This window comes from Ambystoma mexicanum, chromosome 11, assembly GCF_040938575.1.
Source record: "Ambystoma mexicanum isolate Mex_15411 chromosome 11, UKY_AmexF1_1, whole genome shotgun sequence".
Taxonomy (NCBI): Eukaryota; Metazoa; Chordata; class Amphibia; order Caudata; family Ambystomatidae; genus Ambystoma; species Ambystoma mexicanum.
In genome coordinates, this window is record NC_090934.1 from 1,225,136,915 (window position 1) to 1,225,152,850 (window position 15,936).

The 15,936-nt window shown below is 45.6% G+C and overlaps 1 protein-coding gene across 2 annotated transcripts in view; it reads right to left on the minus strand.

Annotated features, from left to right (window-relative positions):
- STOML1 (stomatin like 1) overlaps window positions 1-15,936 on the minus strand; it is a 92,341-nt gene that overhangs the window by 64,377 nt on the left and 12,028 nt on the right. The gene's annotated exons all lie outside the window — the stretch shown is intronic.

Sequence of the window (15,936 nt, forward strand, 5' to 3'; positions counted from 1 at the left end):
GTTCCCTGGCCTTAACTTAACTTTGTGGAAATTTTAGTCTGCTGTACATAATTATATCAATCATACCAATGATATATAGAGTGCTATATAAATAACAACATTGTATGTATTTTACATGTGAAACATTCCATTAAAAAAAAAAAAAAAAAAGCGTACAGAATTATGGCTTATAAACACATATGAACCACGAAGTGAGACCTGAAAGCGCCCATCCTAGAACTCTAGAAATTGAGAAGTCTGTTTGGCAAAGGACTCAGTATGGCGGGAGTCCGCCTATGTATTCTGCTCCGGCTCCTTTAAATTCCTCTATTGCCCTGCAACAGTTCCTTCCCCCTGCTGGCTGCCTGCTCTGTGCTTTCAGCAGCGGGAGAAGCTGCCATGATGGACACAAGACACTTTCATGTCACCCACATGCTTAAATTCATCATGAGATTTCCCCTCCTCTCTTTCAATGGCCTTCCGAGGAGTTTACGGACCCAAGCCTTAAATCTTTACTCTCCTAGACACATCACCATTTACTGCTCTCTGACTTGTGGATTTTATTTAAGATCAAACACGCCTTCGGGGAGCATAGAATACAATGTGTGTGGGGTTCAAGGGCATGGATGGGCTCTCTCTCTGCTCACAGCTCTCCTGAAATCCGATGCCTTGAGCAGACTGAGGCGGTAGATATGATGGGCCACTTATTTTTCCTTATTTCGCACTTTTCCTGGAAGGAACGTTACTGAACATTGATATTAACTGACTTGAAGGCTCCCTTTTCTGTCTTTTTTTTTTAAAGTTTGAAAGTGCCAAACAGGCATAAAAAAAAATCATAACAAAAAAAGAAATATGCTATGAAAGGGTGTCACAACTACAGCTCCCATGAGACCTATCAGCATAGTAGTCCTGAGCCTCAGTCAGTCCTGTTGCCCAATGATAGCTCCCCTGCTGGTATAAATCCTGCTGCTCTAGGTCCCTTCCTCTTCTTTTTTGCTGTTATCCAACAAGCTAAGTACCATTTGGTGGCTTTTGTCATTATTGATATGCTACATGTTTATTATCTTAGAAAATGTGCCTAGAGCCCGTTATGTTATTATTAAAGCAGCAAAAATGTTACGTAAAGAACTCGCAGCGCAATTAGTATAAAAAAGAAAAATCAAAATCAAAAAAAAAAAGGAGAAAGCGCGTGTTGGTATTTCATTGAGTTTCTAAACTGTTGGGTGTCCTGACCCCGTTTTGGACTATTATGCTGCAACATTTGGGGCTGTGGGCTCAGAAAATCCAAGATGGCCAAAAAAGCCCACATTTGCGCCAGAATCCAGGAAAACCGCGCAGTTTTGTGCGCACCAAAATGGTCGCCTGACCTGCCACCCACCAGTGCAAGCGTGATGGGCCAGAAGCGCCATGAGTGAAACGTGGTGCCAAAGGAAAAACAGCAGTGCCTGTTAGCTTAGAAAGCACTTTGAAATCATCTTTGTTTCTCTGAAATGCAAGCTAAAAATGCCTATTTTAAACATTCCAAGATATTCAAAAATCTCACTGAACACCAGCAGATATTTGGCAGAATGTATTCTTGTGTGCATACAAAATCTGGAAAGAGAAAGAACCTAAAATAATGTTCATAATGAAACTGGCTGAGCTGTGGATGTCAGCAGCCTAAGTTAAATTGGACTTAAAGCCACTAAAATCGAAATGTTTAAAATAAATGAGTGACCTACTTTGAGTGTCACATAGGTTGCAACTGTTTAAAGGTCATAGTTCTGAACTTAGAATCAGCGTTCTAGCTGCATGTGTAAAAATTGTAAGTTTGATTTGGATGAAGAAAAACTGGGAACAAAAGTGACATTTAGCTGAAGCGTGGCTTAAAGAGATTGAATTCTCCCCGACAACTACCCCCGACGGGAGTTGAAACTTGCTCAACAAATGTTCCAAGGCCTGGCCTGCATTCTCCTGCCCTCACCAAAGGGAGATGACACCTCTCTGATTGGATTAGGGGAGGAGCAGCTGGGGACTGCAGGAAACTGAACAATGAGCCTTCCTTGGCTCAGGCAAATGTTAAATTAGGGGGGGGTCGTAAATGGCTTCCTCTTGAGAGAAACTGGGAGGGGCAGTGCCTCTTTGAGCAACTTGAGTTGGAGGGAGTGGACAAACCAGAAATTCCACCATGTGTTTTGGGAAACCACACCCCTCTGGGCCAGCATAATTTTAAAAAGATGGATAATTCATAGTACGGACTTGTCAAAATGATATAATTAATATCATTATTCTTGTGATTTTTCTGTGCACATTTTAAGAGGTGTTAGGAATCTGTGGTATGTTCTTGGGGGTAGTAGTGGAAAATAAGGTATTACTCCAAATGTCTGTATGTTAAAAATCTGCCACTTTATCATCTGATGCCCATATTCCTTGTGCATGTTTGTGTAAATTCTGGAAAAGTTTAGAGGTTGTGTTCTTGATGAAAAGGGCAGAATTCTGTCATAAGTGGACACAACATCTTACAAAGACAGGGATCGGATGGTTTGGTGCTACAGAAAATATGTTAACTGGACATATAATATTAGAAAAATTGTACGTAGATAAATATGTATTTGGATCAAGAATAGATTTGTGTGCAAATTGACATGGGGTGGATCCTCTGACCCATAAACTACCTCATAACGATGACACTCCATTTCCTTCCCCCAATCAAGGGAGAGAGGAAAACTTGGCCAATGATAAGTTGCGAGGGGCAGGCTTAGCTATGCCAACACACACCCATTTTTTAAAGACATAAAAAGAGCCACTGGAAGCCAGAGAGGGACATTCATTTTCCAACCTTCAACTGAATTCCTGCGCAGCACGCTGACGGAGAACTCCAGAATCCAGACTAACTTCAGAACCAGTACCCAGAAAGCAGTGCTATATCCAGAATCCATTTGATCCAGACCAGCAGAACCAGAGATCAGTGCAGTGCCGAGTGCCAGGCCAGACCGCTGTATCCAGAACCGCAGACCAGACCCAGACCCCTGTGAGCAGAACCGGTGCCTGATTGACCTGCCGAGCAGAGAGAACCGCAGCTAAACCTATTGACCAGATCCGTGACAAGGCCATTCCGTTTAAATGTATAGCGTGACTATCTCGCCAGAACTGTGCAGAACCAATCTCTTAGTTTAAAATAATCTAATTCAAACTATTTTAACCTATTGAGAACTGCATCATAGGAATCGTGTGTTCATTCTGTCATTTCAAAGCTGCAAAACTGTCATTCTGAGATTGACTTTTATTTTGAGAATCTACCTTCACAAAATCGTCTGTATCTCTTGAACCGTTAGTGATAGAAGCGAGATTTAACTTCTGTGTTAAAGCTGACATTCTAAGCTGTCCAACAAGCTCCGACTTGCTACTCCTTATAGTTCCTCCGTAATTGCGCTCGACGCACGCGACTAAATTGCCACGATTTGACATTTTGCTTCATTTCAGCCACGTGTAAAAATATTTGTCTTTTGCTTCCATTACGGAATTCCGTTTTCAACCTGATAACCATCCCTGAATCATTGATAGTGCTGGCCTCAACTGATTTAAAGTATCTCTCACTCACCCTGAACCTCTAGAGGGAATTAAAAGCATTTTTAGCATATTTTTCACTTAATTGCCACCACATTAAAGTATTTTGGGCCGGTGTTTAAAAATCATCCCTGGTGCTCTCAGCTTGCTGGGGGGGAATTGGAACTTTGTATTGCATTTTTGTTGGTATTCTTGAAGACTGTGTGCTCTCCTTCCATTTCCTTATATTGCATAAAGGGGGGGGGGAGTGAATTGTCAAAAAAAAAGTGATCACATTATCTCTTGTTGAAATCATATCAAATTATTTCTGTGTTGCATTCTGTCCCACCTTGCATTTCCTTGACCCATATAAAGCATTCTCTGCTACCTTAGTCCTCTGTTCTTATTCATAAGTAACCAAGAACTGTGCTACTGTAGGATTACCTATTGCTGATTACTGCTCATATTCACAAGTGTGCTATCAATTATCAATTTATTTATAAAAGTGTGATATATATCTATTGTTTAATTTTTCAAATAAACCTTTTTAATTTGCAAAACAAACCTACTTCTTGGCTCAGTGGGGTCAGGGGGATTCTAAGAGAGGGGCGTTATACAAGGGTTCATCATCCAGATTATAACTTGTCATAAAAATATATAAATAAGGGTTTCCATCAGCATCCCAGACTAGGCGTTGACTTAGCTGTAGTGTTGAATTGAAGCCGTTAACAAAACAAATATTAAGCTTACTTCTTCAAAGACCAAGCCGCAAGCGATCTCTCTCGCATTGAGCTATGGTCGTTGTTTCGTTAGCGTTTCGTATCCCAGTCAAGTTTTGCCCACTACACGGCATGCTCGCCTTTCAGGAGCCGGTGACTCATTAGCTAACTATTCGTGCATGCGCGAATCAGCTCTTTGTTTTCCAACGTTCAAAATCCGAACGGGAGACAGTCCGTATGGAGCTCCGGACGGCACGCGAGTGCAAATAAAGCATTTACACAGCGTTTCCAGGAAAATACAGAGGCGATTTGAATAATAATAATTTTAATAAAAAAGCAAATCTGAAACGCACGGCTTTGCAGCTGCTGAGTTTTCAGCCAGGTTGAACTTTACAGGCTGTGTGTGCCTGCAGCAGCGGCCCCACCCTCCACATACATTCAGATAATGGCCTGTGACAGAGGAGAGGAGGCCTGTAGCGAATAAAGTGACCAGGAGCAGGTACTAGAGGAGCGGGAAATCGACCTCTCCCACAGTTTTAACCAAGTATTGGGAGACTCCCTGGTAAGAGCAGTGGCTCATGGAAAGCAACTTCTGCAGGACAGATTACAGACCCTGGAGGATTTATTGAGCACCAGAGCTGGCTTACATGATGATCCAGGTGAGGGGAAGAAAGGGTAGCCCCAGGAGGCAGCTGATGCATTTAACAGGCTTAAGAGCGCCTTTCTATTAAAAATCAGCAGTGCCCAGCCTTGTACCCCCTACCCCAGGGGCGCAAAACATAGGGGGAGCTCTTTCATCCTCAGAGGAGTTTGATCAGGAAGAGGAGTAGGAGGATGACGACAGAAGTCTAGGTAAAGAGAGCGTAAAATCGCCTGTGGTCGACAGTACCCCAGACAAAGATGACATATCTGATATGTTTGAGCCGGATACTATTAGGCACCCTGGGTCCACAGAGTGGACCCCATCACCAAGAGTGGCACTGTACATGTCGCAGAAAATACGGAAACCTCTGGAGAAGGAAACCAGGTTCCGCCTCAGGGCAGAATGCCCTAGGCCTGACCTTACCGGAACAGTATCCGAGACACCCGAACTCCACCCAAAAATGCGGACTTTCGTCACAAAGGCATGGAAAGACGGCAGGAAAGGTATGGATTGTGCCTGGAAATCTTGCCAGGACAAGATTCGGGACCCGACAGGGCCCATCGTGAAAATCATGGACCTGGTGGAGAGATCCAAAGACACGGGAGAGCCAGTAGATCAGTTCATTTTGGCAGGCAGGGCTCCGCAGGCCATGTGCATGTTAGGGAATGCGAATAGCGCAATTTCAGCTGAGAGACGCAGGTCAATGCTGTTAAAAATAGACAAACTCTGAGACCTTACCACCTATGAAGCGAGGGAGGGAGCACAAGGGTTGCTCTTTGAAGACACATTCGTGAAGGAAATGAACACATTTGTGGGCACCTATACCGCCCTAGAGAAGGCAAAAGCATCAATAAGAAAGGTTTTCCATGGAAAAGTTTTTGCAGGGGCCAGTCGATATAGAGGCCGCTCGACTGGCCGATACAACTCAGACGGCCCCAGGGCCTGAGAGCCCAATACTGGGAATCTCGTCAGCAAGACGCCTTCTTTCCAAACAGAGGTAGAGGATTCAGGGGCCGCAGAGGCAGAGGATACTTCAGACATCAGAACAATGCCACAGGTGAGAGAGCGCATAGTGAGATACCCCCCAGTGGGAGGGAGAACCTTGCTTTTTATGCACAATTGGCGCAAGCTATCATCAGATGCATGGGTTCTGCAAACTGCTCAGGGATTCCATATAGAATTCTTGGAGACCCCAGTGCAGTTAAACCCCCTGCCGCGCATGCGCAGCTCGCAAGCCGAGACCAGGTTATTAGATACAGAGATCCAAGTGCTTGTGCACAAACACACCATACGGAGAGCACAACCACACACACCAGGGTTCCTGAGCAACATGTTTCTGGTCCAATGCAAAGGCAAGGTGCGACCAGTCATCAATTTAAAGGAACTAAACAGCTGGTTAGTTTACAGACATTTCAAGATGGAGGGAATCCATCTGCAACGATTGGCTAGCGCGTCTAGATTTGAAAGACGCATATTTGACGGTGCCCATAGCACCTCAATACCGGAAATTCTTGAGATTCACATGGAGAAACGAGACGTGGCAATTCAAGAGCCTGCCATTCAGGCTGCCTCAGCGCCATGGGCCTTTACCAAGCTTACAAGGCCACTCGTGACAGCTTTACGAGATCAGGGAATTCGAGTGATCGTCTATCTGGACGACATCCTACTTATGGCAGAAAATAAGGAAAGGCTGCAGAAGCAAGTGCAATGGGCGACATCCTTGAAGTCAGGGCTAGGATTTCTGGTCAGCACAGAGAAGTTAGCACTGACACCGTGCAAGAGGTTGGACTTTCTAGGCTTTACGATAGATACGAGAAATGCCACGCTAGAGCTCCTGGCGCGGAAGTTAAGGTCAATAAAGAAGGATCTGAGAACAGAGCTCGGGAGACGGGATATATCGCTTTGGAATCTACCCAGGATAGTTGGACTACTCGCAGCCTCTATCCGGGCGATGTACCCCGGCCCATTACATTATCGAGCTCTTCAGAGGCTCAAGATAAAATACTTACAGAAGGGATGGAAATATCATCACCAAGTACCCCTGGACAAAGACAGCAAGATGGAGCTTCTCTGGTGGCTCCACAATATGGAATCTTGGAACGGCCGAGCCATATCAGGCGACGTACCAGAGCTTATTATAGAATCGGACACCAGCAGGTCAGGCTGGGGAGCCACATGCGGCCACAATCAGACAGAGGGGAAATGGTCTCAGGAAGAGCTAGCTCTCCATATCAATTGCTTGGAGCTTCTCGCGGGATCCTTCGCCATCAAAGCATTTACCAAGGACAGGGCGCAATGTTGCATCCTACTACGGATGGACAATATATCGGCAGTGAGCTATATCAACAAGATGGGGGTCACGAAGTCCAAGATGCTAGTGGAGTTAGCAAAGGATTTCTGACACATTTGCCTAGAAAAGAAGCTCTCCATCAAAGCAGAGTATCTTCCGGGAGCAATGAATACAGTAGCAGACTTGAACTCCCGTTTCGTAACAGACTCCAGCGACTGTAGACTACACAGCTCAGTCTTTGACAAATAACAGCAGAAGTCGGGACTGTTACATACGGACCTATTTTGCTCAAGGCTAAACGCACACCTGCCAAAATATTTCAGCTGGGAACTGGATCCAGAGGCGGCAGGGACGGATGTATTCCTACAGCACTGGGGAGACCACACCCACTATGCCTTTCCACCCTTTGCGATGCTGGCGAGGGTACTAGCAAAGGTATGCAGGGACAAGGCAGATCTGGTCATGGTGACACTGGAATGGAAATCGCAAGCTTAGTTTCCAGTTCTGATAGAACTTTCCATGGATTTCCCCCAGAAGATTTCTCACAGATCGGATCTCCTATCCGATCCAGCGGTAGCCCCGCATCCTCTGATACAGGACCGGACGCTGACCCTTCTAGCCTGCAGAATTTCAGGCGCAGATGGTGTTTGCCAGGACTTTCAGAGGAAGCTACAGAGTTTATCAAAGTTTCATGGGCCCCTTCCACAGTTCGGAGCTATAATTCTGCTTGGCAAGCCTAGGAACTATGGGGCAGGTGGTGGGGTATTCCTCCTGTTTCAGCTCCTATAGTTCAAGTTATATATTTTCTAGCGTCCCTACCTACTAGAGGAAGAGCTTTTAGGACGGTGGCAGTGTACAGGTCAGCTATTTCAGCCGGGCACGATTTAGTAGACGGGGTCCCGGTAGGAGAGCACCCAGCAGTAGCTAGACTTCTCAAGGGGGTTAAAGTAAGCAAGCCCCCTCTACCGAGATACTCATCCCGTTGGGACGTTAACAAGATCCTCCACTTTTTAGAGCAGTGGCCAAGAAACGACCTGCTATCAGGGAGACAACTATCTGAAAAATTAGCCACACTACTCTGCCCAGTGTCATGTAGAAGGGTTTCAGATGCCAAAGCCCTGGAAATAGACAGAAAAATATTTTATCCAGAGGGCATAGCGTTTAACATCGCACATCGTACTAAAACCAACTCTAAGATTAGTACATACCCATATTTTCCAGATAACGGCAAGCCCTATGTAGCACAGTGCATAAAATGCTATGAGGCAGCAACAGCAGCGATAAGGCCACAGAATGTGACTCAGCTATTGATAGCGCACAGGAAGCCATATAAAGCAGTAGCGCCTGCCACTATAGCGAGATGGGTAAAAGAAGTTAGCTAGCAGGAATAGACACCTCAGTGTTTGGAGCTCACTCGACCAAAGGGGCTATGGCTTCCAGAGCTTTTGTAGCTGGAGTTCCGCTCCAAGAGATCATGAAGGCAGCAGACTGGTCCAGCGACTCGGTTTTCAGAACCTTTTATTTCAAGCCATTCTCCAACTTTGTCTTAGCAGTAGTGCAAAGCTTTGAACAAGCATAATGCTCGCCTCCGGTCTTGTCATAGAATGAAGATTGCCAAAGCGCACAGCGCAGGCAGTCTTGATTCTATAACAGACACGGAGGTGAGCATTATCCCTCCCACTGGGAATTTCACTAAATGATGAAATGTATAGTGTATTATGTATTAAGATCAATATGAGCGAATACCCCTCCCTAACAATATCAATCTCTTTCTACGTAGAGGAAGATAAAAAGATCTCTCGAGATTGATTATTTATTTTAATTTTTGTAACACGCCAACATGCCCGTGGGCCTCAGGGCGCCCACAAATACAAGACAAGGACAAACAGGCACATAAGGCAGAAGAAGAGGGCATAGTCAATGAGTTATTCCAGGTTGAAAAAGTGAGTTTTTATGGCGCGTTTCAATACAGTATAGCTCTGGATCTGCCATATCCGGGCTGGTAGTGCATTCCAAAGAAGGGGGCCCTGAGCATCGAGAGTGGTGCCTCCAAATTTAGCTGTCCTAAATTTGGGTTGTTTGAGGACGACTGCAGTGGATGAGCGAAGATTTCTCTCATTAGGCTTGGTACTAATGCGGGCTGACAAGTATGTCGGACTGCTGAGACTAAGGCATTTGTGGGTCGTAGTCAGCACCTTGTGTGTTATACGATGTTTGACCGGAAGCCAGTGAAGTTTCCTCCTAAATGTGGAGATGTGTGTACGACAAGATTGGTTGAAGATATTGCGTACAGCATTATTCTGAGCCACTTGTAGTGATTGAATGTTGGAGGCTGTAGTACCAGCTAGGAGACTATTAGAATAGTCTAATCTAGAATTAATCAGTGCTGTGGACAAGAGGGCACAGTTCTCTTCCGAGATATATGGGCAAATGTATCCTATTCGCTTGTTTATGAGACCGCAGCTGGACTTAATGCTGGAAACGTGGGACTTCATGGAAAGTTCTTCGTCCAGAACAACTCCTAGGGTCTTGACTTTCTTTTGGACGGTGATAATATTATCTGCAATAGGGAAGCAGGCGTAGTTGGAACCAAGTTTGGTCCAAATATTTTTGGATCACACAATAAGGAGTTTGTTTTTTTTGTCATTGAGAGCAAGGGAGTTGCAGGCCATCCAGTCATGTATGGCTTTGTATATTTTATTGAAGGTTTCAACGTCATTGCTATAAGAGCCACTCAGCTGTATGACTACCTGAGTATCGTCAGCGTAGTTTGTGTATTGCTCTCCTAATTTGCTTAGGAGGTCTAAAAGGGGACGGATGTATAGATTAAAAAGCAAAGGCGACAGGCAGGAGCCCTGGGGAACACTGCATGTCTGAGAGATGGGGGAGGATTGATTGTTGCCTGCACAGACCCTAACCATTCTGGGACCCATGAGGTCAGCAGGGAGAATATGGAGAGGGGATCCAATTGAAAAGGAGAGATGCAAATCAGTGCAGTATAGCGAGGACAGAACAAGTTATCTAAGACTGTTTACTTAGACTGTTGTACATGTTGAAGCAGCTCGGAAAAATAAGAGGAAGGGACCTAGAGCAGCAAGGATTTGTACCAGCAGGGGAGCTCTCATTGGGCATCAGGACTGAACCTCAGGACTACTATGCTGCTAGGTCTCATGGGAGCTGTAGTTGAGACACCCTTTCATAGCATTTTTCATTTTTTGTTATGGATTTAGTTTTTTATGCCTGTAAGGCACGTTCAAACTGTTAAAAAAAAAAAAAATTAAAAAGCTGTTGAAAGCAATAAGAAAAGGAGAATAAGCATCATTTTCGCCTCTGTGTCTTTAATAGAATGAAGGCTTCCTGCGCTGTGCGCTTGGCCAATCTTCAATCTCCTCCATATGCATCACTCTGCGTCAGGAAAGAGAGAGCAGAAAGTCCAGGCTCTGCATCTAATGTAACATTAGAGAGCAATATGGGTCAATCAGGCTGTGCGGACAGAGTAAAAGCGACAGTCCAAAAACCTGAGTGATTCTGTGCTCAATATAGAAAAGAGCAGCGATGTCTGGCACTGAAGACAGTATAACTATGCAGAAATTCTGGGAGGATGGATTCTGCAGCCATGAAAGAGTGGGTCAGGCCTACAGAGGCTCTGCAGTCAGTGAAACAATGGAGGGAAGAGGGGATGCTAGATTATGTACCCGGTGCAACAGGACCGATGGGTGAGGACTTGCAGTCAGCATCAAGGAGCAAACCTATTGAGGCATGGTTCCACAGTCAGGGCAACATTGAAATGTGTAGAAAGACTATGGGCTATTGTAAAAGTTAAAAGGCAGAGGAGCCGGGGTCTGTATTTGGCAACAGCAAAGAGAAAAAAAAGAGGCCAGGTACCCTGCCCCACCATTTTCCCTGCTTCCTCTTTTCTATGCCAGTCTTTCTATCCTATCCTGAAAACATTTTCTAACTTCTGTTTCACCTCCCACCGTTCCTACGAGGAACTCAAACCCCTCCCCCGCCCCCCTTTCACAACACAAACACTTTCTCTGGGACAGCCCGCTATGAGAGAAAACAGACTAACACACAAGCCGTATGCATGACGTGTCCCAATACAATGGTCGGGCAATTACTGACCATCACACACACCTGACTTCCATTACACTTCCCCACACGGATAAAAGGCGAAGCATGAGAGCACACTCGGAGCGAGACAAAGCACACGAGGAAACAGCAGTTCCAAGATGGAAGTTTAATATGAGGAGAAAGACGGCGAAACCGAAGGGGATCACAAGGAGGGAAGTTCCTTTGACCTTTTCAACAAGGAACTGTTACTTTAATGAAGCCTTGAGAATAGAAAGCATAAGATCAGGAAACCAGGCTGAGGAATCCTGCATTGTATGTCAGAGGTACCCGGGACCCTTCCACATTTATAATCAAGGTAGGGAGAATTGCCAGCTGCCGTGGTACTGTCCTTGACTCCAACAACAAAGCAGCATCAGTGAAATCAACACAGCTGGTGAATTGGGGAGATTGATACAAGACTGGTCTGTGTTGAAACCAAGGTTGCAAGGGGCAACATTGTATGGCGAGAGCTGGAAAGAACATTGTATGAAACGCGTGTGATAACCAACGCAAGTAAAGTTGAACTGCAATGAGTGATTGAACTTTGAAACCAAGATATATGATACCTTTGACAGAGTGGTCTGGCACTGCGTACATGCTCAATTGAAGGGCATTGTAAGGTGTCCAGCTGAGAGTTGACAAAAGTGAAAGAGAGGCAATGTATTGCGAATCGAAGTGGTCCTGCAACGGGTCGAGCAAAATCCTGTGCACAATTGAAAGTCTTCGATGTTGATACAGTAAAGAAAGTTGATGGCAAAGTAGACAAAGTTTATCCGATCCCAGCAGAGGGAGATCAATTGAAAGCTTTGTGTTAAAGCAGGTTTGTGTTCCAATAGATAAATTGGTCCAAGCCCAGCAGAGAGAGACTGATTGAAGATTTTGTGTTAGAATGGATCTGAGAAATTGGATACATGGAAATCCTATGAAACTTAAATTTATGTGAAAACCGAACTTTGTGTTAAAGTGGATCTGAGACCGGTGGAGGGGGATCCAAGGTGAACAGTAAATAACCTGAGAAAAGTGTGCGTAGAAGAATACTGAAAGGAAAGGAACTTATTTGTTTGTTGCATCAGACCCTCTGAAAGAAGAGACTTTGAATGGCAAAGAGACTTTGGCACAGAAGGCCATGATGGTGGAGTCTTGAACTGCACCCTCGTGCTAGAGAAGCCAGCGACTGTGCTAAGCTCGAGTGTGCCGCCTTGTCTCGTGCTGAAAACGTGGGGAAGGGAAGCCAACAGCTTCAATATCCTGACATATCATTTCTTGAACACTTTTCTTTTGCATAACATTGTTTCCCATTTGTATTTAGAGGTATGGATTCGCAATAGGTTTAGTAGTATAGGCCCTTTTATTTTGACAAGACACCACTAGGACTGCGTTATTAATATTTGATGCTCATAGCTTGCTCCCATCTTTTGATTTAGGATTAGATAGGGAAACCCAATTGAATTTCAATAAACACCCTTGAACTGTGGTCACGTGTGTCTGTCTTACTGTTGATACCATGCCTTCCTTACAGTACGAGTATGTTGATTGACGGCGCCAGAAAGTCTGGTCTCGCCACAGCTTCAAAGGAGACTTGCCGCTTTAATCATGAACCACAGAGAGCTCCATTGCTCCATTAAATAGAGAGAGCCTTTGATCTACAACAGACAGGAAGATGGGTGGGACTTAATAGTACATGTTTTCACCCGTTTAACTTTTCTGTTGCAAAGTACTCTGGTTATGACCTCACACATACAGGAGATGGTTGGTGGGGATCCAGGATTGGTTCATTAAGGTAGGCTTAGCCTACACCAATCCTTGTTGTCCATTTGGCTTTAGAAGAGGGCTGAGCCCCTCTTTTGGAAGATCATCTGAAGACTTTGCAAGGAGTAACAAGAAGAACTTATTTGGATCCTGGCCGAAGCTACAGTGTGCCTTACAGCTTCCGCCAGTGAAGGAAGACCGGGATTTCCAAAGAGGGAAGCAAGATCCTTCCTCTAAACATCTCCCAGGGAACAGAGGGAGATACTGAATCCAGAGGACCCTCCAGCAGCTCTGGAACCGATAACCAGCCAGCACACAGCGTTCCCTGCTAGGCTCTCCAAGCAAGCTTTGTAGGTGAGAAGTGCCAGAGAGTTTCGGAACCAAACCAAGGACAAGGCTGTTGCCTTCAACACTCTCCTCAGATTTGGGCTGTCTGCCTTAAAGAATGACAAGCCCAGTGAAGCTAGGAGGAGTGCATAGACAAGCATCCACCAGTGTCCGCCTTAAAGCACAATTTCGAGCCAGTCGAGACCGTCGAACTACAACAGACTGCTCAGCTGACTGTTGTCATGCTGCAGTCGGTAGTGTTGTTCGAGATGCCTCGACCAGTGCTTCAGACCCGCCAACCAGCACTGAGACAACAATTCCTGACACTGAGTCACCATGTAGGCCAGCCTGCAGCCATCCATCCAGCCTCACTCACCAAACTGACTGCTGCCTGATACATGCAGCTGTCTCCCATCTTGAACTCTCTTGCAGGAGCTACAAAACGTCCTGAAACCGACTCGACCCTGTCGAGCACCAATAACTTCAACAAGCTGTTGTTCTGTCCTCCTGGTCCTTCTCTGAAGGCCCCTAGTGTCATTGTATGACCCATTGCTCCCTTTGTATTGAAACCAAGTATCCCTGAACTATTGCGATTAATTACTTTACCAACTACCCTCCTATCAGTATCCAGAGTGCATCCATTTTCCTTCTTTGAAACTGTCTGTCCTCTGCATTCCTTTACAAGGTGGGTTGTATTGTGTAGTGAGCTATTACTGTGTTGTGATACTAATAAAGTAGATATTTTTATACAACCATGACTGGACATTCCCTTTTATCATTGTATGTTCGCTGTGTTGCAACCAACCAATTATCCACAAGCTTGCAAATATAAGCCTGCATACCCGAAACAGAAAGAAGAACTCATCATTGGACCCTGGCTGAAGGTACAGTCCACTTTACATCTTCTGCCAGTGAAGGAAGGCCAGGACCTCCAAGAGGGAAGCAAGATCCCTCCTTTACACATCTCCCAGGGAACAGAGGGAGATACCGGATCCAGAGGACCCTCGATCCGTTCCAGAACTGGTACCCAGCCAGCACACAGCGTGCCCTGCTAGGCTCTGCAGCAAGCCTCCCAAGTGAGAAGCGCCAGAGAGTTTCTGAACCAAACCAAGGACAAGGCAGCTGCCTGCAAAACTCTCCTCAGCTTTGGGCCATCCGCCTTAAGTGGCAACAGAAGCCCAGTGAAGAGGCTAGAAGGAGTGTATCGACAAGCATCTACCGACGTCCGCCTTAAAAGGACATTTTCGAGCCAGTCGAGCCCCTCGAGCTGCAACTGACTGCACCACAGACAACTGACATTTGTTAAGCCGCAGTCGCTAAAGTCGTCCGACACACCTCGAACCGTGCATCACAACCGCTGACCAGCACTGAGACAACGATTCCTAACCCTGAGCCACCGTGTAGGCCAGCCTGCAGCCGTTCGTCCATCTTCGCTCGCCGAACTGCCTGCCACCTGATACCCACACCTGTCTCCTGTCTTGAACTCTGTCGCAGAACAGCAAAGTGCCCTGAAACCGACTCGACCTTATCAAGCACCAAAAACTCCTACACCACAAAGTACATTGTGGTTCTGTCCCTGTGGTCCTTCTCCGAAAGGCCCCTAGTGACGTTTTACAATCCATTGTTCCCTTTGTCTTAAAACCAAGTATGCTTGAACTATTCCTGTCAGTATCCAGAGTGCATCCCTTTTCCTTCATTGAAACGGCCTGTCTTCTGCAATCTTTTACAGGGTGGGTTGTATTTTGTAGTGTGCTACAACTGTCTGTTGTGATAATCATAAAAGTAGATATTTCTATTCAACCTTGACTGGACAGTCCCTTTTATCATTGGGCAATAATTGATTTTTGCTGTATTGCAACTAACGAACGATCCACGGCCTTTCAGAGAGAAGCCTGCCATTCTGCCCACGTTACCAAAATTGGACAAAGCGGTTTATAATTTGCTTGCGTTTCCAATCTGTTCGGATCCCTTCTGGTGTACTAGAGAGAGGTGTGGGGCTGATCGATTATTTAGAAACCGATATCAGCCTACCAAGGAAGAGATCCAGAGAAGACAAGTGCTGCCATCAGCCTACCAGGGGGGCTACCCAGAGAAGATGGCTGCTGCCATCAACCTACGTGGGGGGAAACTCAGAGAAGATGGTTGCTTCCATCAGTCTATCAGGGGGGGGAACCCATAGAGGCCAGGAGCTGCCATCAGTGTAATGGAGGAGACCCAGAGAGGCTCAGCTCTTCAGTGAGTTGCACAGACTAAAGTACCAGAGAGGCTGGGGTCAGCTGTCAGTAGAACAGCGGAGCTACTTAGAGTGTAGTATCTTTAGTTTCTGTAATACGGGAAGAGACCAATGGAGATCAAATTCTGCTGTGAAGTGTCCCAAGGCCAAGCAGGATCAGCATGATGCAAATGAAAAAAGGTAATTTATACAGAGACTTATTAAGACTACTTACCTGTTGCAAAAGTGCAATAACAGCATGGCTTCTCTGTATACCATCGGCTTAGACTCTAAATCCCAATTCAGGTCTCTTCCCTGGTGTTGATGATCAATTCACAGTCTCTCCTATGCTGAGGGTTTTAAGGGAAAACTGCACCCT